The 27,778-nt window shown below is 42.0% G+C and overlaps 1 long non-coding RNA gene across 1 annotated transcript; it reads right to left on the bottom strand.

Annotated features, from left to right (window-relative positions):
* Nucleotides 1–823: 823 nt before the first annotated feature.
* LOC115089489 lies at nt 824–27,778 on the bottom strand. Its single transcript, XR_003856113.1, has 3 exons — nt 27,431–27,778; nt 3,640–3,776; nt 824–3,266 (listed from the first exon to the last, which is right to left on the bottom strand). It is a non-coding gene; the product is annotated as an uncharacterized LOC115089489 (long non-coding RNA).

The raw sequence follows: 27,778 nt of genomic DNA, 5'->3' as shown, positions 1-27,778 counted from the left end.
AGGACAAGTTGATCCGGTCCTGGTTTTACCCCATTGCATGCTGGGACTTATTCTGATTTCCCTATTGCGTTCCCTAAGAAAATCAAGGCTGTTAAGTACCTGCATGCAGGGGAGTAAATCCAGGACTGGATCAACTTGTCCTGAAAATCTGGAGCCAGTTGGCAACCCTAATGACAAACCCTCTTCCTGTGCAAGCATGAATTAAAAAATCTAATCTCAACTGCCAGTGCACTATTTGAGTGCCATGGACATGCTGATAAAACATAGTGGGGCGGATTTTCAAAGGCCTGCGCGCGTAAATCCAGAAGGATTTACGCGCGCAGGGCCCTTGCACGCCGGCGCGCCTATTTTGCATAGGCCGCCAGCGCGCGTAAAGCCCCGGGACGCGCGTAAGTCCCGGGGCTTTTGTAAGGGGGCATGTCGGGGGCGGGGCCTACTGACGTGGCGTTTCGGGAGTGGGCCGTGGCGTTTCGGGGGCGGGCCCGGGGGCGTGGCGCCGGCCCGGGGGCGTGGTCGAGGCCTCCGGACCAGCCCCCGGGACCAGATGACGGAGCGGGGCTGCCGGCCGACGCGCGCAAAGTTAAGGGGGGGGGGTTAGATACGGCCGGGGGGGTGGGTTAGGTAGGGGAAGGGAGGGGAAGGTGCGGGGAGGGTGAAGGAAAGTTCCCTCCAAGGCCACTCCGAAATCGGAGCGGCCTTGGAGGGAACGGAGGCAGGCTGCGCGGCTCGGCGCACGCAGGCTGCCGATTTTGCGCAGCCTTGCGCGCGCCGACCCCAGATTTTATAAGATACGCGTGGCTACATGCGTATCTTATAAAATCAGGCGTACTTTTGTTCGCGCCTGCTGCGCAACTAAAGTACACGCTCGCGCAACTTTTTAAAATCTGCCCCAGTATTTGGTTGAAAATCATATGTAATTAGTCCATTGTTAAGCTCATAGTGTTAACATGTATTTATCTAAAGTAGGCATCAATAATGACTTGAAGTTTAGTATAAATTATGCATCTTTTCAATGTCATACTGCATATACCCCAGATTATATGTAGCCATTTTACTTTTGAACCCTGCCTTGGGTGAATTTCTCATTTAGAAACGTGAGTAATAAGTTCAACTAATAAAATATAAGACTGTGACTAGGGCCAGGTGTATGCCTGGCTGTATAGAGAGGCATAACCAGCAAGAATAAGGAGGTGGCAATGCCCCTGTAGAGGTTATTGGTGAGGCCTTGCCTGGAACACTGTGCTAATTTCTGGAGGCCATATCTCAAAAAGGATAGAGGTAGGTCAGAAGTGGCCCAGAGAAGGCAATTAAGATCGTTCAGAGTCTTCACCAAAAGTCATATGAGTTAAGATTGAAGGATCTAAATGTGTATACCCTACAGGAGAGAAGGGACAGGAGTGATATGATACCTGAAAGGTATTAATAATAATGCTCAAGAATCAAATCTTTTCCAATGGAAAAAAAAGCTGTAGAGCTAGGGGCCAGGATATGAAGCTCCAAGGGGCAGGGCTGATTGAGGCTCAAGGTGGTCTAGGCGGCTGCCTATAGTGCTACAGGTTTGGGGCACCTTCCACCAGACCTGTCCAGAGCAAGACTCGTGACACTTCCAGGTGGTCCACTGCAATTGCACTTACTTCTTCCTGCCCCTGCGGACTGGAAGAGGAAGTAGAGCCTGGAGAAGAAGGCTGAATTGCCATGGCCGGAATGAGCAGGATGCATCGGCATTCGCCCTGTGGGGCATTAAAAAAGCCCAGGTTTCAGGAAGCGGAGCAGCTTCTGCAGTTTTCTGCATAATCCTGCAGCGGGGGAGGGGGGAGCGGATCTCATGAGTCCCCCCCATTCATTTTAACACTCCTCCGGGAGGGGGAGCCCCAGGGTGAGAGAACATTGTACAAATCTCATCTTTGTGTGAGTTTCCTCACTCCGAAGGACATCAGATCTTCATAAAAGAGTGCACTGTTTCGTTCGTACGTCTCCCTTTACAGCAATTTGATAAACCCAGCTATTAGTTATTTAGGAAAGATGAAGTTTATTTTGGAGATATTTTGGCTCAATTCTACCAGGTTCCAGGGTTAACTTGGTGCGCTTTTGGGAGCTGTTGTCATATGTGCTGCAGGGAAACTGAATGAGGGATTCAGATACCCCCATGGGCCGGTTTTGAAATAATCCCCCGGGGTGATATTTTCCTGCAGTCTGCCTCTGGTCACCAGGCAGAAGTTATTTAAACCATTGGGGTTAAGAGTTGTTTTCCTCATCAGTGAGCATACCATTGCCCTTCTCAGACTGTCACAACATGCTTTAGCTTCCCGGTCTTAATATATAGTGGTACAAGACTTAACAATAACCCAGATTCTTTTTTAAAAAAAAGTCTGCCCCTTGCTGAGCATACTCTGGTAAGCTGTCAGAATACAAGGAAATAAAACCTTTACATCCTAATTTGTGACTTGCCACCTGCAGGCTCCAGCCCTTATCAGTGGGAAAACTCAGGATCTTGTAGTTTTGACAGGGATTATTTGTTGCCATGGCTCTTATATGATGCAGATAAAACCTCCAACCTCTCCTCTAAATTGCATAGTTTAGAGAGTTGTTGGGTTTTTTTTTTTTATGAGGAGGATATAAATAGGGAAATATAACTTTGCATCTACCTAAAAAGGTGAAGGCAAGTTTTTTGAGCACTATAGTAAAATGGTTTCCAGAAACAGCAGGCTTTATTGGGGAAAAGAGTCAATTCTGATTTGCTTTTTTACCCCATTATGACATGTATTTCTTTTTTTTTTTTAATTTCTGATACTATTTTAAATTCAGCTTGTGAAGATTGAACGCCATTAGTCTACAAGACCACACTGAAAATGGTAAAGGGAAAAAAAGCTTCCTTTCTGCTTATAAATCTCAGAATCATTTCAAAGGAAGCTACAAAAATCTACTGCATAGAGACATATGTAGCATATATATTGTTTACTTCAGTGTCTGCTTTTTTTGACACCTAAGAAGACATTCTGATTTAAAATGCACTTTACCTTTGTTTTATTTATTTATTTGTTTATTTGTATTTTACTGCATGCTTGAAGAATACCAGCACAGATCTGGAAGTTATCCTGGAGTTTCTGGAAGAGCAGGAGGAGGAGGAGCAGCAGCTGAAGCCTCAGGATCAGAGGGATGTGCATGTCCTCCAGTATCATCTCTCAGGCAAGTGAGAGCTGCTTTAGGTGTTAGGTTGGAGCTTGTAAGCATAGAGCAGATCTTTATTGCAAAAAGGCAACCAATGGCTTGTAAAAATACAAAAAACAAGAGTTTGCTTCATTTCACAATAACAACCTGCAAATCAGATGAACTGTGATCACTAATACACATCTGAAAGCCTTGCCTCACAGGCTATATTATCAGACAGTTCAGTGACAGAAAGTAAATATCTAGCACAGGGACTATTATTATGTCCAGCAAACCTGTGTTCCCTTATAACAAATAAAAAAGAATGCATTATTGTTCTTTCGTGTTCCTCTTTCTATTGGTACTTGTAAATACAGTAACAAATTAGAGCAGAATGTTGTCACATCTATATTCTGTAGTTATTATGATACACCACCGTCAGTCACCAGTTTTTATGCCTTTGAGGATATGGCTTCTACAAAATCAGCTTACCAAGAGGGAAGTGAATATGCATAGAACCCTCTTCAGATCATGACCACTGAGCGATCCAATCAGAATGTTCGGATACCACGTCCAGCAGTGCCAATTGCAAGAGTAGTTGATCTGCAATGGATGGCATCCTGTTGGGTCTAAGAAAAAGGCAGGCATAACTTTAGGGAGAGGCAAATATAACTAACTGGTAGCACCACTGGGTGCCACTGTTATATCATTTACTGCATTTGAAGCTTGCTGCCAGGGGGGGGATAAAAGCATCTTGTATTGAAAACTATTCTGCAGCTGCTACTAGTTATTTATATAACACCACTATTAGACATACACAGCTCTACACACAAACGTACAAGAGACACTCCCTGTTTCGTGGAGCTTACAGTCTAGCCAAGATAGCCAAAACAAATAGTCATATAACAGGAATACAAAGCAAATGCAACCGCATGGCCCATACAGTGCAAAGCACAATATACATCAGAACCCCGTGTCTAATCCAGAATATACAAGGAACCCCCCAAACAGCATGTATCCTAACGTCAAATGAGAAAGATTAGAAAAATTAGAAAAAATGCTTCTCGTAGGCATCACAGCAGCAATGATGTCAAAACAGTGTCAGGTCTAAGACACTTCACTATCTTTATAGACATGATCTTTTTGAAGACCCTGCCTTCATATTTGTCATGAGTTCGTATTTAAAATTGTTAATTCTGCCCAAAACATGATGTCACAAACCAACAAAGGACAAAAGAGATATATATATATAAAATAAGAAAATATGTAATACTGAGATGGCTGGTATTTTAAGAGAAAAAAAATTGATGGGTTGTTACAGTATCCATACATTTAAGTCTGAAAAAAATCACTCAAGTGTTAATAATAATTATATTTCCTGTAGTATATTTGCGCGCCTTGCTCCCCACTGATCTAAAATATTCCAAGGTCTTGTATTGTAATCTTTTAGGTCTAAATTCACCCAAATTAATTTTGGCCTCAGGCAGAGGGATGTATGGATCTCTTTAAAATAAGTTTGCCACCTGGGTCAATGAACACATGAAAAGTCTAATTGGATCAACAAACTTAATCTAAAGGAAAAGTTGCAGCAAAATCCTCAAGGAATGTATTTGTTTATTTAAAAGATTTATGGTCCGCCCAATGCGGATTACAGTTAAAACATACAGGGCCTGATTTTAAAAAGCATTTACACGTGTACAACAGAGTTTTACTCAAGTAAATGCACTTAACCCGAGTAAGTTGCCTATTGAAAATTGCTTCAGTATATGCTATTGAATTGTCCATAGGATTTACTCGCGTAAGTGCACTTTATGCAATGAAATGGCTTTTGAAAATTGCTACAATAGTTGTCACATTTGCATATGTAAATCCTTTTGAAAATTACCCCCCACGATGTTTATCTCTTAGATAGCACAAGTTTAAACTAATCGTATCGTTGATAATAAACATACAAAATGTTAAAAACAACTTGAAATCTAATCCAATTCTCTGTACCCTTTTGCTGCATTTTCGAGTAAGAGAATGCCTGCTTAAATAAGAAGGTCTCCAGCAATTTCTTAAAGGTCCTGAGGTCTCCGGTCCCTGTGCACCTTGGATTTTCTTGCATTGGCTTGCCTGCTATATTACATTACGTTTTTGATTTATATGCTGCCTTTCGCCGACAAGGAACCTAAAACAGCTCACAACATAGCAGCAGTAAATACATCAAATAAACAACAGCAGATATCAAAAGAACATCATAAAATACGATTACTTATATATAATAAAACAAACAAAACAATTGCTATTGCCTTCCTCTGCCCCTCCCACAAGGGGCAGGGATAATTAAACCCACATTCTCACCCCATTAATTCCTCCCCCCCCCCCCCCCCCCAATAATGCTCCCTGTGCCTCCAAAGGATTATCCCAAAGTGGTGACCCTTTTTGATTTCAGCCCTTTGGGAGTGACCCCCTTGGGGTCCAGTTCTTAAGGTCGGCCCACAGTGACATCAGACATAGATTTCCTCAGCACATCTGGAGGAAAAACCTGTATTACCTGCTGAAATCTGTGTAATCTGTCTGGTTCAAGTCACATTTCAAGTTCGTTGCCTGACCATACTCTAAAGGGTGAATACTGGACATGAAAAAAGAATAGCAAGTGTTGTGAAAGGAGTGGAGGAGTCGCCTAGAGGTTAGAGCAGTGAGCTGAGAACCAGAGAAGACGGGGCTTCTCCCATTAAGCAGCTCTTACAGGAGCTATTTTGACACATTAAAAAATATTTAATGCTTGAGGAAAGTAAGACATTATCCTACCACAAACTTTCTTCATTTACTTTATCACATAATTCCCCCTTTCCCCCCAGTTTAACAAGCTGCGCCTATATTTAAGCTCCACTTAAACATTCTCCATGCTTGCATTCAAATTATCTCTATCATTCAAATGAAAATCTAATTTTTCTTTCTTTTACCACTGTTAACTCTTTCCCTCTGTCACACATTCTGTCACATTTCACGCGTTCACACTTGCACCCAACGTATGTTATATATGCTTGCAATCCCTTTCTGATCACCTCACACCTTAGTTAACATAGAAAGATGATGGCAGAAAAAAACCATACGGCCTATCCAGTCTGCCCATCCATCCAATTCATTTAGTATTATAATTCTCATCACTTCCTTAGAGATCCCCTGTAATTATCCCATGCTTTGCTTTCTTGAATTCAGATACTGTTTTTGTCTCCACCACTTCCACTGGGAGACTGCTCCACACATCCACCACCCTCTCTAAAAAGAAATGTTTCCTAGGATTACTCCTGAGTCTACCCCCTTTCAACCTCATCTCAGGACCTTTTGTAGAGCCTCCTTGCCAACAAAAAAAGCTCACCTCCTCTGCATGGAAATTTGAGATATTTGAATGTCCCTATCATATTGCTCCTCTAGGGTGTACATGTTTAAATCTTTAAGTCTATCCCCATATGCTTTAGAATGAAGACCACTGACCATTTTAGTAGCCACCCACTGGACCGACTTCATCCTGTTTATATCCTTTTGAAGGTGCGGTTTCCAGAATTGTACACAGTATTCCAAGTGTGGTCTCACCAGGGACCTATACAGGGGCATTGAAAAAGTCAGCCAGCAGAGCTGCCAGGACATCTGTAAGTTCCCATAGTACCCTCAGATGTATCCCATCTGGCCCCATTGCCATATCTACTTTAAGTTTAGTTAGCTCCTCACGAACACACTATTCTGAAAATTGATTGAGGTTTACCTCACTTCCAAACTTATTTGTGTTCGTTTTATGTGGTCCTGCTCCAGGCCCTTCCAGAGTGAACACTGAATAGAAATATTTGTTAAACTATTTTGCTTTTTCCTCATCAGCCTCTACATAAATATTCCTCCCCTTCACCTCTGAGTCTCTCAATGCCACTTTTATACTTCCTTCTATCACTAACATATCTAAAAAAAAGTCTTGTCCTCCCATTTTACCATGTTATCATATTTGAATTTTTGCATTCCTGACTATTTTCCCAGCTTCTCTTAATTTTTCCAGATACTGTTGCTTGTCTTCCTCTTTTTGTGATCTCTTGTAGTTTATGAATGCTAACCTTTTCCCCCTTCCTTTTCAGTTGCTTCTTTAGAAAAACTATTTATTTGAGACAAAACTATGTATAGCACTACAGCATACTATAGTGTCCTTCTCCTTAAGCAGATGCACAAGAAAGAAATGTCTGCCTTCAACTGCGAGGCTACGTTAATAGCGGAGGGGCATAGCTTGGTTTCTTTCCTCCCTTCCAAGGCTTGGTGATGCTAGTCCTTTAGTCAGAGGACCAGAATGCTGTGATAGTGCTGTAAAATAAAACAGGTATGCTACGCAAACCTAACCTTTCCGTAAGATTTTAGAACAAATTATAGGATCCATCTTTAGCACCATGCCTACATACAAATTCAGAAAGCAGACACATGAAGAGAGGAACATTTACACAGAAATGAATAACACAAAGAGATGCAATATGGAAGAGCATGTGGCAAAGTTAGAAGCATTGAAATCTCATTATTATGTGGTAAGGAAAAGGAAATGGAGCGCTTAAAATGGGGAGCATGTGTACCTGACTGCCACTAAGTTACTTCACACACAAGCGCTTCCCCACTCTTAACACAACAAGACTCATAAATTAACTACGTCCCATAAGCTACCAGAATAACCATGCAGCACACTGTAGGGCATGCTGTGCAAGAGTGAACGACAATCGTACCCCAGATACACAGCTGCCATGCAGGCCATGTGCATGCACTACAAAGAGCACGTCAGATCATACTGACTACCATGCAAGTATTGAAAGCAATAACAATAACTGCAGGGCCAGTGCTAGCTTTTTTGCTGCCTTGGGTGAAAAATGACTGTGCAGCCCCCCCGATTCATTCAGTGCCTGTCCTGGGCCCATCAAATAAAGCCCAGCTCCGTCCTGCAACCTATATTTTTAAAAACTGACACGCCCCCCCACCCCAGAACCCAAGGATAAGGAAGGGTACGAGGTGCACTAGGCAAACCTTACAGCCTTGCACACACGCCACCCCACACACACACACACACACACACACACATACACACTCCCACACCCTTTACAGACACACACAATTAAATTATGCATTTATAACTAATTTTACATGAAAAGAACATTCAAAAGTACAGTCTTATAAGGCAATAATATCACTTGTAACATGCATATTATATTTAGATGCATTGCTGTGGTGCCAACCAGAAAATTCTGCAAAAAAAAACCCACTTGGAGCTCCTATGGAATTGGACTTTTTGTAATGCATGCTGGGTGTGGGCTTGGCCCTCAGAAAGCCATGAAAAACAGAATTACCATTACAATAGAGTGAACTGCCCATATCCAAAAAACCCTAACAATCTTATATATGAAAAGGCTACACTGCACACATTATGCCAGGTCCTAGAACATCAATAAAACTCTTATTAGGAAACCAGACTGCTATAGATCCCTACACAGGAATTACATGCCAGCAAAATACCTCACCTCGGTCACATATGCAGAACACAGAGAGACCCTGACCAAATACAGAATAAAGAGATCAGAAGGTATAAACAGAAACATGCTGGAAAGAACTGAACTGGAACCCACATCGAGCCAGCCTCTATATGCAGAGCAACAATGGAAAAACAGAAACGTTACCATTCTTCATAAAAACTTGAAATAATAAAATCAAGAAATATAAAAACATCAATCATAATAGTAAAATCATATTCAAGAAAAGAATAAATATGTCAAACCAGTTAATGAATAGAATATCCAACATTTCCCAAACACCAGTAAAATATTTCAAAACATCTGATAAATAAAAAATCCAATAACTAAAAAATGTTCTATTCCACCCCCCAAAAAAATTAAATATTTTGAAAGAGCAGAATCATCAAATTACGCTCAATAATTAAAATAATAAGGATTAAAAATATCTTCTGCTCTCCGTACCTGGGATCTTCTAATTTCCAGTCACCCCGAGACTGTCATGGATTGGGGGAGATAGGGCCCCACAAATGTTATCTTCCCTCTCACACACTCACAATAACATTCATTCTCTCACACCCTCCTCTCTAACATACCCAAGTTCCCTCTCACTCACTAATAGATTATTAGCCGAATTTGTAATTGGCCACATATGTAAAAGTCAGTATTTAGGTGCGTAGCTGGGCCCTGCACGTGCCGCGCGCATTTCAAAAGGGCCTGTCCACGCGCGTAAATGGCGATACGCGCACAAGTGCAGGACCCTGAGAAAGGGGCGGGCTGGGTGCCATGTTCTGGGTGGGGAGTGGCGGGGTGGGGCGGGACGGAGGCCATTAGCTGCTGTTCTGGGGAAGCGTGCACCGGCGCAAACTAATTCTGCTTCAGGGGAGCAGTAAGTAGTAAAACAAAAAAAAAAAATGCAAGTTGCTGGGACGGGTTTAGGGGGTGGGGAGGAGAGGGGAAGAGGGAGGGGGTTTCGGTAGGGGGGGGTATGGAAGTTCCCTCCCAGTCCGCTTCACTGGGGAAGGGCCGATTACGTTGCTGCGTGTCATTTGCAAAAATTGTAGTCTCCTGCGCGCGTCGCCCGCACATGCGCGCGTGGATTGTAAAATCCGGCGCGCATATGCGCGCGGCCACCAGATTTTATAACATGTGTGTGCCGGCGTGCGCATGTTATAAAATTGGCATGTCTATGCACATGCGCATCTTTTAAAATCTACTCCTTTGTGTGTGTGTGCGCATGCGAGCGCCTATGAGAGCCTATATGTGACACTTGGGCTCTCACAGGCACACAAACATACACAAACACACAAGCAGACAGGCTCTCACATAGACATAGGGGTGGTTCAAGGCAATCTCCTACCTGAGGCATGGGAAGAGATGGCGCGCCCCTCCCCTCCCCTCCCACCCTCCAAGGCATGGCATAACACAGGTCAAATCACTGAGATGGCAAGGAGGAGATGTCTCCCTGGGAGTCTGGCCCTTTCAATGATTTGAAATGCTGGGGAAGTGGGCAAGCAGGGATCAGAGTTCCCAGAGGTGTGGCAGATAAGAGTGTCAGGGCTATTTTTAAGAAGCTGGCAATCCTGTCGCACTCCTCACAACCCTACCATCTGCTTCCCACCCTTCCCCAGTATTTGCACTCTGGGGAAGTGGGAGATGGGTGAATGGTGAGGGTCTGTGCGTGGCGCTCTTTTTCAGGACCAGTGCAAGGGTATTAGGTGCTCAGCAAACCTTGCACCCTTACGCTTCCCCCGTTCCCCCAGCTCTCACCACACACAATTAAAAAGATCTATGAATAACAGATTTTACATAAAAAGGACATTCAAAGTACAGTCTTCTGATGTAAAAATATATCGTGCAACAATATTTACATACAATGCTGTGATGCCAATGAGAAAACCCTGCAAAAAAGACACTTTGAGCCCCTATGATATTAGGCCTATTGTAAAGTGCATTGGTTTGGGCTTAGCCCTCAAAAAGCCATGAATAAACTGAACTACAATTACAATATAGTAAACCTCTGATACCAAGACTGCACTAACTGCCAGCACTGAAAACAGTGAAAATCCTACCCATGAAAATGCAACATTACAGATATTACATCAGCTAAAACACCAATACACCCCATAATAGAAAAAACAGAACAAGACAGGTTGTTATAGATCTCTATACAGAAACTATACAATAGCAGAATACCTCACTTCCATTATACACCAGAACATAGACAAAACATAAAAAGTCTAAATAGAAATGTGCAGACACATACTGAACTGAAAATTGCTAATAGACTCAGTATGCAGTGCAACAATGGAAAAACAGAAACATCACCATTCCTCATAAAACAATAAAATCAGGAAATATAAAAGTCATAATAGTAAAATCATACAAATACAAAAATAAATATTTCAAGACAGCTGACAAATAGAATAACATTCTAAAATTAAATTCATAAAAAATTTTCAAAGTTCCCAAAAATCAATAAAATAAATAAAAATAGCAGACACATCAAATAACATCAATAATAATTAAAACTAATATGGATTAAAAAAAGTCCAGCTTTTCATACCAGGGAGCTTTTGATTTCCAGTCACTGAAATTGGCCTGGAGTAATGGGGGAATGGGGGGCTACCTAAAACCTTTGTCCACTCTCTCTCATATACACATACTTTTTAACACACATATATTCATTCTCACACACATGCACTCACTCACACAGTCACATGCTGTCACACACACAAGCTTTCTCACACTCATGCTCTCTCTTTCTCACACATATACACACATGCTCACACTCTTACCTGCTCTCTCACAAAGATCACTCACTCACATGCTCTCACAGACATACACATGCTCACTCTCACATGCTCTCACACACACATGCTCACTCACATACATGCTCACTCACATGCTCTCATACACATATGCACATTTCTTCTCTGCCCCTTTTGCTTTCCTTTTCTCCCCTTTCACACTCACCTACTCCCCCTTTTTCCCTCTCTCTCTTCTCACCCCCTTTATATTCCATCCCCTCTCTCACACCCTCCTCTCCCCTCCCATGCCATTCCCTCTCACTCACACTTTCACTTTCTCTTCCCTTCCCTTCCACTCCACTCACGGGTCTCTTTTTTTTTTTCTGTCTGTGGGGTGTGGGAAACGTTTGAGCACGTAATACTCCAGCTCTGGCCTGAGGGTTGTCTTTCTGCCTGTGAGGAGTGGAATCCCGCCAGGAAGTAATAATTTCAGCTGTTGCCACTTGTTCCTATGGGGCCAGGGACTAGGCCTGGTTCCTCCCCATGAGTATGCGCCGCCATTGCCGCTCTCTTTCTGCTCACGGGGCTGGGAGCCCAGCGAGCATATCAGGAATTCTTGCCGCCACCATCTTCTTCCTGTTTTCTTCCTGCTGAGCACATCAGAAATGGCCCGCTGCCCTCCCCCCTGGGTGTGCTGCCCCGTGCAAATGCATGGTATGCACACCCAGTCGTGCTGGGCCTGAATGGCTGATATTAGCTCACCCTATGATATGGCTTAAAAAAAGCCAAAACAGATTTCACAGGTGTCTTCTCGGCCTGAGGTACCTATTCAGGTCCTCACCCAGAATATCAGCTAGAAAATGAGCCATCTACTCTCTTCAAAACATAAACATGTAACCAAGATTAATAAACTCATACGTAAATATTTACATCAAGCTATTCTGCCAATCGTTCCATCATGGTTCATCACTAATAGCAGAGACACAGAAACATAGAAAGATTACAGCAGAAAAAGACCATATGGCCCATCTAGTCTGCCCATCCACACTATTTTGTGTTTAACTAAATAATAATTATGTTTATGATTGGATTTAGATGAAAACTGCTTTGAATTCCCCTTGCAAACTAGACACTACAATTGCAGTTCAAGGCTTCATCTTTCTGCACTTTCCGATGCTGAATTATTCAAAAATGAACTGGTAAGATATTTCAAATGGTATTGTTCTTATCTGGTTTGTTATGACTTTGTAGTTTAACTTTGTTCAAGAAGCAATGAAATGTAATCCGTGAGGCCATATCTCACACACAGGTTTTATTCTACATCTTCCCCTGATGTTATATGATCTGAGTGGTCAGGATTCCCTTCTTCTAGGCCCTGTGTATGACATGGATGTACGTCTCAGAATAAAATTATTGAATACAGCAGTGATGAGTGTTACCTCATTTATATGTTAGGAAGCACACTGGAAGCAGCTTTGGTTTCCAACAATACGTTTCCTGAAATGATGTGTATTGATGAAATGATCTTTACAGCTGCACTTACATCTCAAGATATTACAGTTAAGTTCCTTAATATAATTTTTGACCTCTTCAGTTCTTTAATTTATTAATAGATGCAAAAGCCAATAATCCAAATCCTTGAAATGTATCCTTCCTCTCCTTTCCCATGGAAAGGGGCAGCTCTAAGCTTCCTTCCCATAAAGTTGGTGAGTTAAATGTCTTGTCAGTCACAGGTGCTTCCCACCTCTCCAGCAGTTTTCTTTCACATCATCCTTTCTCCTCATAGCATCAGAAGGATACTTGTTGCACTGCTCTCCTCTTGAGATCTTCGACAGATGTATGTGAGCCCTTATAGAGGGTCCGCTCAATCTCCTTCCACCCCTTCCTTCTTTTTGTCCTATGGATGGGCGACTTCCCCCTTTTTGATGTCAAAAGAAAACATTGAACCCCTGGGTGATGGGAACCTAGAAAAAGGTAAAGTAAAATCCTTTTACAGAAAAGAGAGAAAAAAATGCATGAATCCCAGCTCAGGAAAATCATGTGTTATAAAAAAATGGTTCTTCAAAATAAAGGAAAACTTTCTGACTCTTTCTAAGAACCTCCGGAAGCCTTTCCCTTCAATACAAGCAAAACAGGGGACAATCAAAAGCAGGCTGCCCCCTGCAAGGGAAATGAAAACTCGAACTCGCCATTCACCTTCTCCCACACGGGGGTGCTGACCGCCCATACTATTATTATGTCTCCTCCTCACACAAGACCTGGTTTAATCCTAGCCTGGCAGAGAACCAAAAGGAGCTCCACAGAAATATAAACCTATTACATGATAGCATGTAAATATGGATTGATGTCAGGACAATAGCAGGATATATGAACCCACACCAAGCCCCAAAATTGACAGGATTATGTCGAGGGCACCAATTCCTGTTGGAGATCACTTATGGAGCTGTAAGGGACATATTTTCCAGATCCAGTCCTAAAACCTCCAGATAGTATATCATTTTTGACACCCCTACAAATCAGATCATCTGCTTCTACTGACTATGCCTTCCGCTGTTGGGGCTAGAGAGAACTTTCTGTTTGTGTTTTGTGGTATGGACTGTGTCAGTCAAATGATGTGCAGATGATATTTATTACCTGCCAGTGCTGCAAAGAAAACAAGTCCGCTGAACCAAGTTTCTTGTCTTGTTAAACACACTAGTACAATCTGTTCAAACTATCACTTGAACAGGCGAGGTCTATCTGTTTGTTAAAATTTGATATTCCGCCTTCTGTCGAAAACATCAAAGTGGAGTAGAACTGTAAACCAATCAAAATAAAACTACATCAAATCCAACAATAACAAAACAAATTAATGCAATAATCATAAAAATCATCAGTAATTAAATTTCACAGGAAAAAATTCTTTATCGCTGACCAAACCTACCCTGACATATTCTGATGCCCCATATTGTAACCAAGTGCTCTCAACCCAGGGAAAGACTGTTATAAAAGCCATGCTTTGGCCCACTTCCTGCATCTCAGATAATTTACTTTATTCCTCAACTCCAATGGAATGGAGTTCCAGAAAAGCAGTCCAAAACAGCTAAAAGCCGTACAATGAGCCAAAGAAAGTTTTGCATTCACCAAAGAGGAACTTGATAATGGATTGTTGGGAAGAAAATAGTACCCGAACAGGCTCATATTTAGTCAGCAAATCCACCAAATAAGTTAGGTTACAAGAAATGGGAGAAGAGCATATGTAAAACTATTCCACCAGAGTGGGACCAAGAAGACAATGGAAATCTACGGACCTGCTAGTTTAATTGCAGTGGTTAGCGAGGGAATAGAAACACTATTAAAAGACAAAATAATACAACATTTTGAAGGCAGCCGGTTACAGGGATGCGGTGTGGTATGGGAGCGGGGGGTGCACAACAGATGTAGCCTGTCTGGATTTCAATATAACCTTTGATACTGTTCCACACAGAAGACTGGTGAGCAAGCTAGGCAGACTGGGATATGGAAACAAATGCTGAACTGGATGAGAAGTTGGTTGTGCGAGAGAACTCAGAAAGTGGTGGTCTTTCCTGGTACATGGAGAAAGTGACCAGCAGAATGTCACAGGGATCAGCGATAGCTCCGGTCCGCTTCAATGTCTTTTTTAAGTGACACCAGGGAAAAGTGGGAAGGGAACATGTGCCTGTTTGCAGATAACACGAACATTTGCAACAGACCAGACATGCCAGACCGGGGGAGGCACATAAGATGTATCGTAAGATGATTTTAAAAACTTAAATATATACTTCTGTAATACATAAACAATTTCAATTAATGTGCGGTTCTTGCCTCAAACTCTCTAGAATTCAAACACTGTATAAGGAGCAGTAAAACTGGGGAAGTGATCACAGAACAAAGATTATTAGAGATGAAGGAGATAAGACTGAATGTTTCAGTGTGCGTTCTGATGGGGCAACTTGATGTGAGGCTGTTTTTCTTTTTCAGTGTGAACTTACCCAGTGGACACATCCTGAGTCTTTTCCTAATTCAGCTGTTTCTGTGACAACTCAGATCTGTGAGAGCCCTACATTGGATTGTAGGGTTGGATGCTTCAACAGGAAAAATGAAAAAAGTAAGCGATGGGCATTTGATAATAAGCCAGAGGAATCAGTTTTAGGCAGAATATTGCTTGTTCAAAAATCTAATTGCTGTAAAAAAGAAAACCTTTTTGATTTTTTTTAATCTTTTTTTTTAATTGAAAAAGTAACAAGAACAAAAGGACAGTGCTATTTTTACCATTTTTGGGGGGGCAACTGACTGCGCACACCGTTGACCGAGTACTTGCGAGGATTTTGAACTGTATATCAGAATTAGGGTTTCTGTATATGCATGTGTGGACAGGCGAAGAATATTGAGGAGCGATCTGCAAAAAACAGGAATCATTAAATCATGCAGCTCCTTTAAAAGATCTAAAGTTTGTCAGCTGAAATATATGTATCAATCTGGGCTCTGTACTGATAAGTGCATTTCTCAGTCTTCAACAGATCGAGATTGCATACCTACTTCACACTAGACAAGAAAAGGCTGACTAGCAACAACGTACATAGCCAGAGTTCTCCTTGAATCACTTCCACACCCGAAATGCCATATCTCACTATTTCCAAACCCTGTCCTGGACGTTGGGTTTTCAGGATTGCCACAATGAAATTGCATGAGATAGATTCGCATGGGTCTCCAGTGTATGCAAATCTATCTCACGCACTAGTTAGTAGTGCCTCCAGGAGAGCGTCGGGAAACACTGTCATATTTATTATTCACTTATTTGCAAGCATATGATATCTTGCTTCTTACCAGGTTTGGTCTTAAAGCGGATTACAAAAATTAAGAATTAGACAGGTATAGCATGGTGAAGGGGCAATTTTATAACAGATCAGTTTCACAGGTAAAGCACCATTTTACCCATGGAAATGCCTTTGAAAATTACACTCAAAATGGACAGTTTCGACTACTTGATGCTTACAATCTAATCAAAACAGAACACACAGCAAAAAACAAATAGGAGGCCTTGAGTAAGGAAGGGCGAGGTACATATTCAGCCTCTGCTGAATATACATGGATATCTTAAAGTTAGCCAGTTATGTATACCTGGCTAACTTTAGCACATCCCTACGGCCCATCCAGAGTTAGCTGAATAAGTTAACTGGCTAACTCCGAATAGCCAGTTAACTTATCCAGCTAACTCTGCTTCTCCCTGGAATGACCCCGATTTATCCAGCTAAATTCATCGCAGAATGATGAATCCAGCGAAAACGGGGGGAAGGGGGCAAAGGCGGGGGACGGGCCTGTGAAAGCCTGCAGCCTTCGCACCACCGTGGTGTCTTTGCTGCCGGCTTTCGCACCGAATAGCACCACCGTGAAAGGTGGTGCTACTCGGCGCACTACTGCCGACGATAATGTTGGTAACGTTATTGCTGGCAGCGAAGACACCACCGACTCCCCCTGTATAAGGGGTAAAAAATAGCGCGTCGAAAACGCACGGCCGAACATGGGCTAACAGTGCGCTCCACCAGAGCGCACTTTACTGTATCGGCCTGTATTTTATTTGCAAAACGATGTCTAAGGGGAAATACTCTTACAGGCAGAATTTAAAAGCCCTACACGTGGCAAAGCCGGACGATATGCGTGTGTCTTGGGTTGGTGTGCACTGTGTGGATTTTAAGAAGGGCCTGAGCACACGCATATCTCCCGGTAGGCGCAGAAATCAAAAAATTAAAAAGGGGCAGGGTGTGGGGATGGTTTGGGCAGAGCACGAGCGTATGGTGTAAAATGGCCGCATCCATTCGCGCGAGCCGGCACACGAGTGTATATGTACGCCCACGTGGCTGTTTAATAGTTACTATCCCTCTATCTTATCGTACTGTACTTCGGATTTCTTTCAGGGAAGAAAACGCGCCTGTTCCAGTTTCTGTTTGAAATGCTGGAGGATCCCTTGATGAGGCACTATGTTTCCTGGATACAGCCCTACACTGGAGTCTTCCAGTTCTCTTCCAAGAACAAGGAGAAACTTGCAGAGATATGGGGTGACAGGAAAGGCAACAGGAAAGTCATGACCTACCAGAAAATGGCTAGAGCCCTGCGAAACTACTCCAGGACTGGGGAAATTAAAAAAGTGAAAAAGAAACTTACTTATCAATTCAGTGATAGCATCTTAAAGTCTCTCACAGAAGCTGCCAAAAAAGACTTAAATGGCTAAACATTGATAGAGGTATTTACAGCATAAAAGAGGATTTTACAACAGAAAATGAAAAATAATACAGGACAGAATGTCTTTTAAATTAAACTTGTAAAAATCATTAGTAGTTAAAGCAGGTTACCATAACAAATACATTATTTCATAACATTTATTCTATTTTTGTAATTTAATTCATCTTAGGCCTAGCCCCTTTTCTCTTCTATGAGGAATTGTTTCAATTTCTTCTGGATCTGTTCCTTCCTTTAAAAAAAAAAAGTTTCTATGGGGCAGATTTTCAAAAGATTTCCGGGGCGTTACATGTGCCCGGCGACACATGTAAAGCCCCGGAACGTGTGTAAGTCCCGGGGCTTGCAAAAAGGGGCGGGGCTGAAGTAAGTTTTGAAACAAAAGAAAAAATAAGAAAAAGGTAGGGGGAAAGGACGGGGGAGGTAGAGGAAGGGAAGGTGGAATGGGGGGTAGGGAACAGGGGAAGGCAGCGCGGCAACGTGCACAATTGTGCATCCCCTTGCATGCGCCGACGCCCAATTTTAATTTTTGTTTGATTTTTGTTATAAAATCGGGCATATGTGTGTGCGCCGGGTAGCGCGCACATGTACACCCGCGCACACGTCTGAAAATCTACCCCTATGTCTCTAATAATTTTTTTCATAGGCACAGAATGAGACTTTTGAAAACACGGGAGTAGAGATTCAAAGATATGCAATTAAGTAAGGGGGTCTTTTTCAAAAGCGATTGCACGCGATCACTAAATCGGGGCGGAGCCAGGGCGGATTCAGCCCCGGAAGAGAAGGAGTCAGGGCAGCACCGGGGCCGACTCTGCGGAGACATCGCTGGCGGTGAAAGGTAAGGACCCTTATCACCGCCAGTTTCACGCCGAATAACTATACCTTTTATGGTGTAGTTATTTGGTGCGAAAGCCGGCAACCAGCGCACTGCAGTGGTGCGATGGCTGCCGGCTTTCACAGGCCCGCCCCCCGTTACCACCGGATTTTCTAAGGTCTACGACCTTAGAAAATCCAGGCCTAAGTTAGCCGAATAAGACTTATCCGGCTAACTTACAAGGGATATTCAGCAGCACGGTTATGCTGCTGAATATCCCCTTCATTATTTAGTCGGCTAAGTCTCATCCAGCTAACTTTAGACCTGCTATTGAGCAGATCTAACTTATTTGGTCTATTTAACCAGATAAGTTAAAATATCACTACTTATCCATCTAAGTTAATCAGATAAGTAGCTCCTCCCTGAAATGTCCATATCCCGCCCACCACTATCTGACTAACCGCTGAATGGAGCTGGATATTCAGCTGCTGCCACTCAATCCGATAATTCACCACTTATCTGGCTAAGTGGCGCTGAATATTGGCCTCAGGGTCTCTAGAGAAAACTGTAGCTTCTATCATATTTTAAACATTCTTTCATATGGCGAACAGTGAAGTGATTGGAGAATCGTGTGCACATTTTCTGGCTCTGTATTGTTAGGTTATCATTATTTCTAGAGAAAAATTTTGATTTTTTTTCTGTGTGACGTGGAATCCTCTTATAGCTGGAGTCAGACTTTTGGTGCATACATTACAATAATCAATATTCACTTCACAATAATAGCAAACATTAACCCCTATATCACTCTGCCAGACATGCTTCATTTTAGCTGCCTTATTCCCAGCTCCGGCTTGTGGTATTGACCATATCCTGTGATGATTCCAGCACCATTTCTTAACCTGGGGAATTTCAGCTTTGTGTTTGAACTTAAGGTTTTATCTTTATTTCCTTTCCCGAGATTTGGTTGGCAATACATGTCTTGTTTGAGAAACTGGACCAAGTTAAGATGACTACCTGACTGTGGGTCATAAGAAAAAAAGTCAGTCCTAATTTAAAGAGCTAGGGGGTTTTCTCTCTGTGAAACACCTTTAAATAGGATTCAGGATGTCCTGTTGATTTCATATGAGGCTACTCTTGCTAGATCTTCTCCATTCTGTGGCACATTCTTGTTTTCAGAAAATAATTTAACAGTGGGGCAGGTGAGAACTCCTTGGAACTGCCTCTGGCAGGTAAAATTTTAAAAAAAAGGTAAAAAAAAATAGGAAGTGGCTTTCAAATCTTATGGTTATGCCTACACCTATGCTAACTTTGTATTTTTTATTATCATTTTGAATGTCTCTCTCTTTACTTTGCTGTTTAGTTTTAATTTTCACTTTTCAGTTTTCTAAGTTTATTCTGCAAAGTTTTGGATGAGTACAAATTAGACTGATAATTTATGAATGAAATTGGTTTTTTTTTACTGAATTTGTATTGATTCTTTTATTTTCTTTGAACTGTTTATGATTTGATACTATTTGAATTTGTTATAACTCACCTTGAGCACCATAGTGGAAAGATGAGTAAAAAATTGAAAACAGTAATCAATAAACAATACTCATCTTATTTTCCCAGAACAGATTTTCAAATTCAAATGCATGGACTTTTCTTCTATCCTGATCCAGAGCTAAAATTAACTAAGAGGCCGATATTCAGATGCCATTTAGAAGGGTAACTAAAAGTTATCCGTCTAAATGGCAAAGCAGTGATATTTGAAGCCAAGCCATATGTGGCTAAATTCTGGATGGTCCAAGGGTGGTCAGGAGACATTTCGGGGCTGGCCAGAGTTAGCTGTAGGGCTGTCCTATAGTTAACCAGATATACTTATCTGGCTAATTTTAAGATAGCCAGGTATATTCAGCAGCACTGTCACGCCATTGAATATCCCAGTTAAGTTAGCCGGATTCTAGATAGGTATATCCAGTTAACTTAAGTAGCCACTCAGCAGCTGATTATGGACCCCTAACTGTAGCACAGCTTGTAAGATGCTTTTAAACCACAAGGTCTTGCACACACCAGAGGTTCAGAGGTAAAGCTAGTTACCTCAGAGTTCTGCAGTTTACACAAATGCTAGAGCATTGCCTAACAATTCTGCTTCATTTTTTTGAAGAGGTTAATAAATATGTGGATAAAGGTGAACCGGTAGATGTAGTATATTTGGATTTTCAGAAGGCGTTTGACAAAGTCCCTCATGAGAGGCTTCTAAGAAAACTAAAAAGTCATGGGATAGGAGGCGATGTCCTTTCGTGGATTGTAAACTGGTTAAAAGACAGGAAACAGAGAGTAGGATTAAATGGTCAATTTTCTCAGTGGAAAAGGGTAAACAGTGGAGTGCCTCAGGGATCTGTACTTGGACCGGTGCTTTTCAATATATATATATAAATGATCTGGAAAGGAATACGATGAGTAAGGTTATCAAATTTGTGGATGATACAAAATTATTCAGAGTAGTTAAATCACAAGCGGATTGTGATAAATATCAGGAGGACCTTGCAAGACTGGAAAATTGGGCAAATGAAATTTAATGTGGACAAGAGCAAGGTGTTGCATATAGGGAAAATAATCCATGCAGAAGTTACATGATGTTAGGTTCCATATTAGGAGCTACCACCAGGAAAAAGATCTAGGCATTATAGTGGATAATACTTTAAAATCGTCGGCTCAGTGTGCTGCAGCAGTCAAAAAAGCAAACAGAATGTTAGGAATTATTAGGAAGGGGATGGTTAATAGAACGGAAAATGTCATAATGCCTCTATATCGCTCCATGGTGAGACCGCACCTTGAATACTGTGTACAATTTTGGTCTCCGCATCTCAAAAAAGATATAGTTGCGATGGAGAAGGTACAGAGAAGGGCACCAAAATGATAAAGGGGATGGAACAGCTCCCCTATGAGGAAAAGCTGAAGAGATTAGGGTTGTTCAGCTTGGAGAAGAGATGGCTGAGGGGGGATATGATAGAGGTCTTTAAGATCATTTATTTATTTATTTATTATTTAGGCTATTTTTTATACCGACATTCCTGTAAAAAACTACAAATCATACCGGTTTACAATGAACAAAAAACTTTGCATATGAGCGTTACATGGAACAGATTGAACGACAAGTAACTGCATAGGAAACCTGGGCTAAGAACTTGCCCATTGCAACAGGAACAATACTCTACATATTTAAAACATACATGAGTAGAAAAGATGCATCTGGACAGAAATTGATAAATACTTAATAAGTCTAACAATTAACAAGATTCTACTTAAGATAGATAATTAATAAATGTACTTACAAGTTTTTTAATTAACAAGGTATGAATCTTATGGCGGACTTAGTCAGGTCAGGATAAGGAGTCTAGCTATAAGGGAATGTCATGATCTATGGGAGCTAACCGTCAAAGTGAGGCTAGGTTAAAAAATTGGAGCATAGATTGGTTCAAAGGTCCCTGAAAATTGAGGAATAGAGATAGAGACCTGGTGCAAAACGAAAGGACAGGCTGGTCTAAGATATGGCTGGATGGTAAGCTGGATAGTACGCTGGATGGTAAGCTGGATAGTACGCAGAAGTCATCATTCTGGGAATGCTAGTTTAAAGAGCCAGGTTTTGAGTTTTTTCTTGAAAGACAGAGGACATGGGTCTTGTCGTAGGTCTGGAGGAAGAGCATTCCATTGTGAGGGGCCTGCTATGGAAAGTTCTCGTTTTCTAAAGGCTGTTTTTGCTGGAGGAACGTATAGCGTGTCTTGATAGGCTCCTCTAATTGGTCTGATGGGGTTGTGAGTACGTAGCTGGATGGTAAGTTCAATGGGAGAGAGGTTGTGTTTGTGGATTATAATAAGGACTTTATAGAGAATTCTGTATTTGATAGGAAGCCAGTGGAGGTTGTAAAGGATAGGGGCGATGTGATCTCTTTTTTTTGTGTTTGTCAAAATCCTGGCAGCTGAGTTCTGCAACATCTGGAGAGGTTTGATGGTGTTGCTGGAAGGCCGAGGAGTAGAGAGTTGCAGTAATTGATTTTAGAGAAGAGTATAGATTGAAGTACCAGACGGAAATCGTGAAAATGTAGGAGGGGTTTCAGTTTTTTTAGAACTTGCAGTTTGAAAAAGCATTCCTTGGTGGTGTTGTTAACATATTTTTTGAGGTTAAGATGGTTATCCAAGAGAACGCCTAGATCTAACGTGGGGCGAGTGGTTTAGGTTAGAGGGAGGCGACAATAATGGAGCATTGAGAAGAGGGTTGTTGTCGTCTTGGGAGATTATGAGGATTTCTGTTTTATTGGTGTTGAGGACAAGATTGAGACTGGAGAGGAGCGTGTTAATTGATTGGAGGCAGCTATTCCAGAAGCTTAGGGTTTTATGTAGAGATTCAGTAATCGGTATGAGAATATATATATCGTCCGCATATAGATAATGTGTAATCTTTAGCTTAGAGAGAAGGTGGCAGAGAGGTAGGAGGTAAATGTTGAAGAGGGTTGGTGAAAGGGAAGATCCTTGTGGGACTCCGTAGTTGGAGATGACCGGGTGAGATTCTTTATTGTTAATTTTGACCTTGAAAGCTCTGTTGCAAAGGAAGGATTTGAACCAGCTGAGGGCCATACCAGAGATGCCTATATCTGCAAGACGGTCTAGGAGAACTGTATGGTTGACGGTGTCGAAGGCCGCGGACAGATCTAGAAGAGCCAGAAGATAAGGTTGTCTTTTGTCCATGTTCAAGATGATGGAGTCTGTGAGGGAAATCAGAAGGGATTCTGTGTTGAGAGATTTACGGAATCCATACTGGGAAGGAGCTAGAATCTTGTGTTCCTCCAAGTACTCCGAGAGTTGTTTATTGACAATTTTCTCCATAATTTTGGCAATGAGGGGTAAGTTGGCAATAAGGCGGAAGTTCACAGGATCATCTATTGGTACGTTGGGTTTTTTTTAGTAGAGGTTTTAAGATGGCAAGCTTTAAAGTGTCTGGAACTAGTCCTTGAGTTAGGGAGCAGTTGATAATTTCTGCGATGGGTTTAGCAATGATGTTTGGGATGGAGATGAGGAGGTTTGAAGGGATGATGTCTAAGCAGTGGGAAGAGGGTTTGAGTTTCTTAAGGATGTTTTCTATCTCAAATGACGAAGTAGTCTCTAAGGCTTTGAGAGTTGCGGTTCATTGAGGGGGAGAGGTGGGGGGGGGGGGCAGGGGTGCTGGGTTGGATGAAGAGAGAGGGTTGATGAGATTGATGATTTTGTTCTTGAAGTATTTTGCAAGTTCTATTGCTTGACTGGGAGCTTGGTTGTCCGGAAAAGTCGGTGGAGTAGGTTTGGTGAGGGCTGATACGTAAGAGAAAAGAGCTTTGGTGTCAAAGATGAAGTGGTGGATTTTTTTGGCGAAGAAATCTTTCTTTGTTTTGTGAATGGTGTTTCTATAGGCGTTTAGGGATGCTTTGTAAATCGCCAGGGTAGTGGAGGAGGGGGTTTTCACCATCTGTGTTCTTTATTTCTGAGGTCTTGTTTGAGGGACTTTAATTCAGGTGTGAACCACGGTTTTCTGTTGTCCGGGGAAGGGTGTAGCACTTTTGTGATGAGAGGGCACGTTACATCTGCTACTTTGTTGATTATTTTGAAACAAGACGAGGTGGCAGCAGTAGCGTCTGAGAGGTCCAGTTGTGTCAGTTCCTTAGAGAGATGGTTACCTAGGAGATCCAAAGAGCAGGGTTTTCTGAATTGTATTGTAGTTTTGGGGAAGGAAAGAGAAGTAGGGTTTAGTGTTTCTAGTGTAGTGGTGATGATCTGATGGTCCGACCAAGGGACTGAAGAACACATGGGATTGGAAGAGAGAAAGATGCCCTCATTAATGAAGATTAGGTCCAATGTATGGCCTGCTTTGTGAGTGGGGGTGTTAACGATCTGTTTGAATCCCATGTAGCTGAGGGAAGATAGGAGAGTATCACAGTTGGCAGAGTGCGGCGAGATGTCCACATGTAAATTGAAGTCTCCCATAATAATTGCTGGAATGTCGGGTATCAGATGCTTTGCGATATATTCAATGAGGGGAGAGGGGTCGGTTTCAAGAATTCCTGGCGGAGCATAAATAAGGCATATTTGGAGGTGAATGGATTTGAAAAAGGCGCATTCCAGATTGGAAACCGAGTTAGAGTGTTGCAGGGTTAGCTTAAAACCTTTTTTTGCTGCTAGAAGAAGGCTGCCTCCTCTTTTTTTGAGTCTTGGGATTGAGAAGATGTCATAAATTTGCGGGGGAGTTGATTGGTTAGAACAGAGTCCGTGGGTTTTAGCCAGGTTTCTGTGATTGCACAGATATCTGGTTTAGAGTCAAGGAGGTAGTCGTTAAGGATGTGAGATTTTTTGGAGAGAGATTGGGCATTAAACAGAGTTAAGGAGAATAAAGACAGGCCAAGTAGTGTGATGGGTGAGATCATAATTGGAAGAAGCCTTTTTTAGTGGATGGTGTGAAAAAATGAGTGGTTGGGCTGGGTTCTGGTAAGGTTCCTGATGATGGGGATGGTGAAGGTATGCTTCATTTGGAAGGGATAGTGGAGCTGGTAGGAAGGAGAGGAGCGTAGTCAATCTGCCAGGAAGACCACAGGGAAGGCCGTTCAGAAAAGAAGAGAGGATTGAGCAGGTAGTGCCAAACTTAGAGTAGGGGAAGCCCTGCGGGGCTGCACGAAGGGGAGCACAAAGGGGCCAGCCCCTTTGACGCACTCCTTCAGCGTGCGAAGCTCGGCACGCAGCACCGGACTTGTGCTGAAATTTAAAGCCCCGCTAGGCAGCCACTGATTGGCTGTCCAGGAGTGAGGGACCACGTGGATTGGCTGGTCCCGGTGTGAGCAGTCAGCGGGAGGCTTCGCGGTCACGGTCGGAGGCGGTCGGGCTGGCGGAAGTGAGTGCCTCGCGGTTGGCGCCTGGGCGGCTGTGGGTAAGAGTGGCTTTTTTTGGGCCTTACCCCGGCGGGTCTTGGGTGCCGAATGCGCGGGCCTACCTTCACTCTCTGTTCCTTCCGCGAAGAGGATCGGTGCCGGACTTGTGCTGAAATTTAAAGCCCCGCTAGGCAGCCACTGATTGCTTTTGGAAACCTTTCTTTGTGTGAGGAGAAAAGTTTTTCCACTCTTCGTGCCTCTTGTTTCAGTTTCCCCTTTTTAAGTAAAAATGTCCTTTTTTGTGTGTTAACTGAGTATCCCAGGGACTCAAGATTCTGTAACATCAGGGGGGTTGTCTTTCTCAGAGAAAGAACTATAGGACTACCAAATACTACGTTAAGACCACTTCAAATTCTTCAGAACACAACACAGCAGCTAGAATACTAACTGGAAAAAGGAGGAGGGACCATATAACCGAAACCCTAGCGGAACTACATTGGTTACCGATTGAACACAGAATTAAATACAAAACCCTATGTACCATCCATAAACTAGTTCATGATCAGAAATCAGACTGGCTAAACACAGCATTACGAGTACACGTCCCACACAGAAATCTTCGATCAGCAAATAAAACACTCCTAACCATCCCTTCAGTTAAAACAGCAAGACTAACCCAAGTGAGGGAAAGGGCCTTATCATTAGCAGGACCCACAATTTGGAACACAATGCCTCCAGAGATCAGATTACAAAGTGATCTCAAGGCATTTAAGAAAAGTTTAAAAACATGGCTTTTTAAACAGGCATTTTACAAGGCGACAGGAAAATAGAAATTATGCAGGAATAAGCAGATAAGCACCGACACACAGTACTTAGGACGATACAGTAGAGTAGTCTATGAACCCCACATCACATCTAGCATATTGATAATATGATGTATGACAAATTTACCCGTAAAAGTACTTTCAGTACACTCGGTCATGACCCACTTCTCTAAAAATTATTTTGTCTAATGATATATTGTAACCGATCCTCTGACGGCACCTGTTAGAATGTACTAAAGTACACTTTTACCTACATTAAATATGTGCCTACATGTAAACCGTTGCGATGGTATATAACTTAGTGACGGTATAGAAAAGATTTTAAATAAATAAATAGGTACATCTGTGTCCTCAAGGAGGAATGAATCCCCATTCATTCTGGGGAGAAGGAGTATGGTGAGAGAAGACCAGTGGTACCATCAAGGGGGATCATGGCCATCTCAAGGAGATCAACAGAGGAGGAACTGGTATCTGGGGAATACCCTTTCAGGTATTTCAATATGGAAGAGAGGAGAGGGGTTGTTGATCAATAGGATTGAAAGATGTGGAATTGGGACTTGGAAATGCCATCCTAAATTGGAACACACTCTTTCCATCATTTATTGGGAAGGAAGCTTAAAAACTACTTCACCTAAAGTAATGGAATAGTGTCAGTGGATGACAATTGGCTGTAATCATCCAGTTAAATGATTTGGAAGAGAAGAGTCATAAATTTATTGAAAACCTAAATTTTAAATATTACAAGCTGTAAAGAAACGTTTTCAAATTCCATCATCCTTCAGTAAAATTAAATTAGAAACCACTCTTTGCTTACTACTACTGTTTTTGTCTACTACTGCTGTTGTCTGAGAGAGAGTGAGAGTTTAATCTGTGAGTTAGAACTAAACAATGTTAAAAGCCTAGGAAACGATCTTGTCCCCACCCCTGCATCAAAGAATCGTGGAGACTCAGATTTAATAATTTTGGGAATGGATTGTGACATCTAAAACTGGATTTGAAATGTGACACTTAGCGTCCGCTGGGGAGATCCTAGTCCAGAGGATACAAATAAAATCCTAATTTCATGAAGACTGGAATATAATACCCCAAAAGTTAATCAGTCATATATTTTTCATGGTAATGCTTTTCTTTTAATCTCCATTCTTAACTTCTCTGCAAACGGTAAAGCAAATGTGTAGCAAGAAACTGCCAAACTCCAATGGGATAATAAAATGACAAGCTATTTTATTCCAAGAATCACATTGCAATCACAATAAACAGGGGAACAAAGCTTTATAAATACCAGAAGTGTATTTCTTGCTTCAGAAAATCAAAGGCATGGAAAATCCTCTGAAGCCAGGGAAATCTCTTATGAAGTAGAAAGCTTGGCCAGACATTTTATGGGGCTTCACTTTTACCAGCAGGTTAGAGAAATGCAATGCTGGTCTTTAAGATAAACTTGTTCTTATTCCTGTTATCACACCGGTGTTTTGTAGTTTCTTCCAGGTGCAGCTAGAGACTCAGTAATTTCAGATGACTTAAGATAGGTTTACTGGCTCCTGAAAGTTTCAGTCATCAGCATAAACTATTGCCAAATGCAGCTGGAAGACATTACCCTGCTCATTTTCAGCGAGGTTTCAGTTTTGTTTGC

This window comes from Rhinatrema bivittatum, chromosome 4 (genome assembly GCF_901001135.1).
Source record: "Rhinatrema bivittatum chromosome 4, aRhiBiv1.1, whole genome shotgun sequence".
Classification (NCBI taxonomy): Eukaryota; Metazoa; Chordata; class Amphibia; order Gymnophiona; family Rhinatrematidae; genus Rhinatrema; species Rhinatrema bivittatum.
This window is presented reverse-complemented; position numbering and strand designations above follow the sequence as displayed.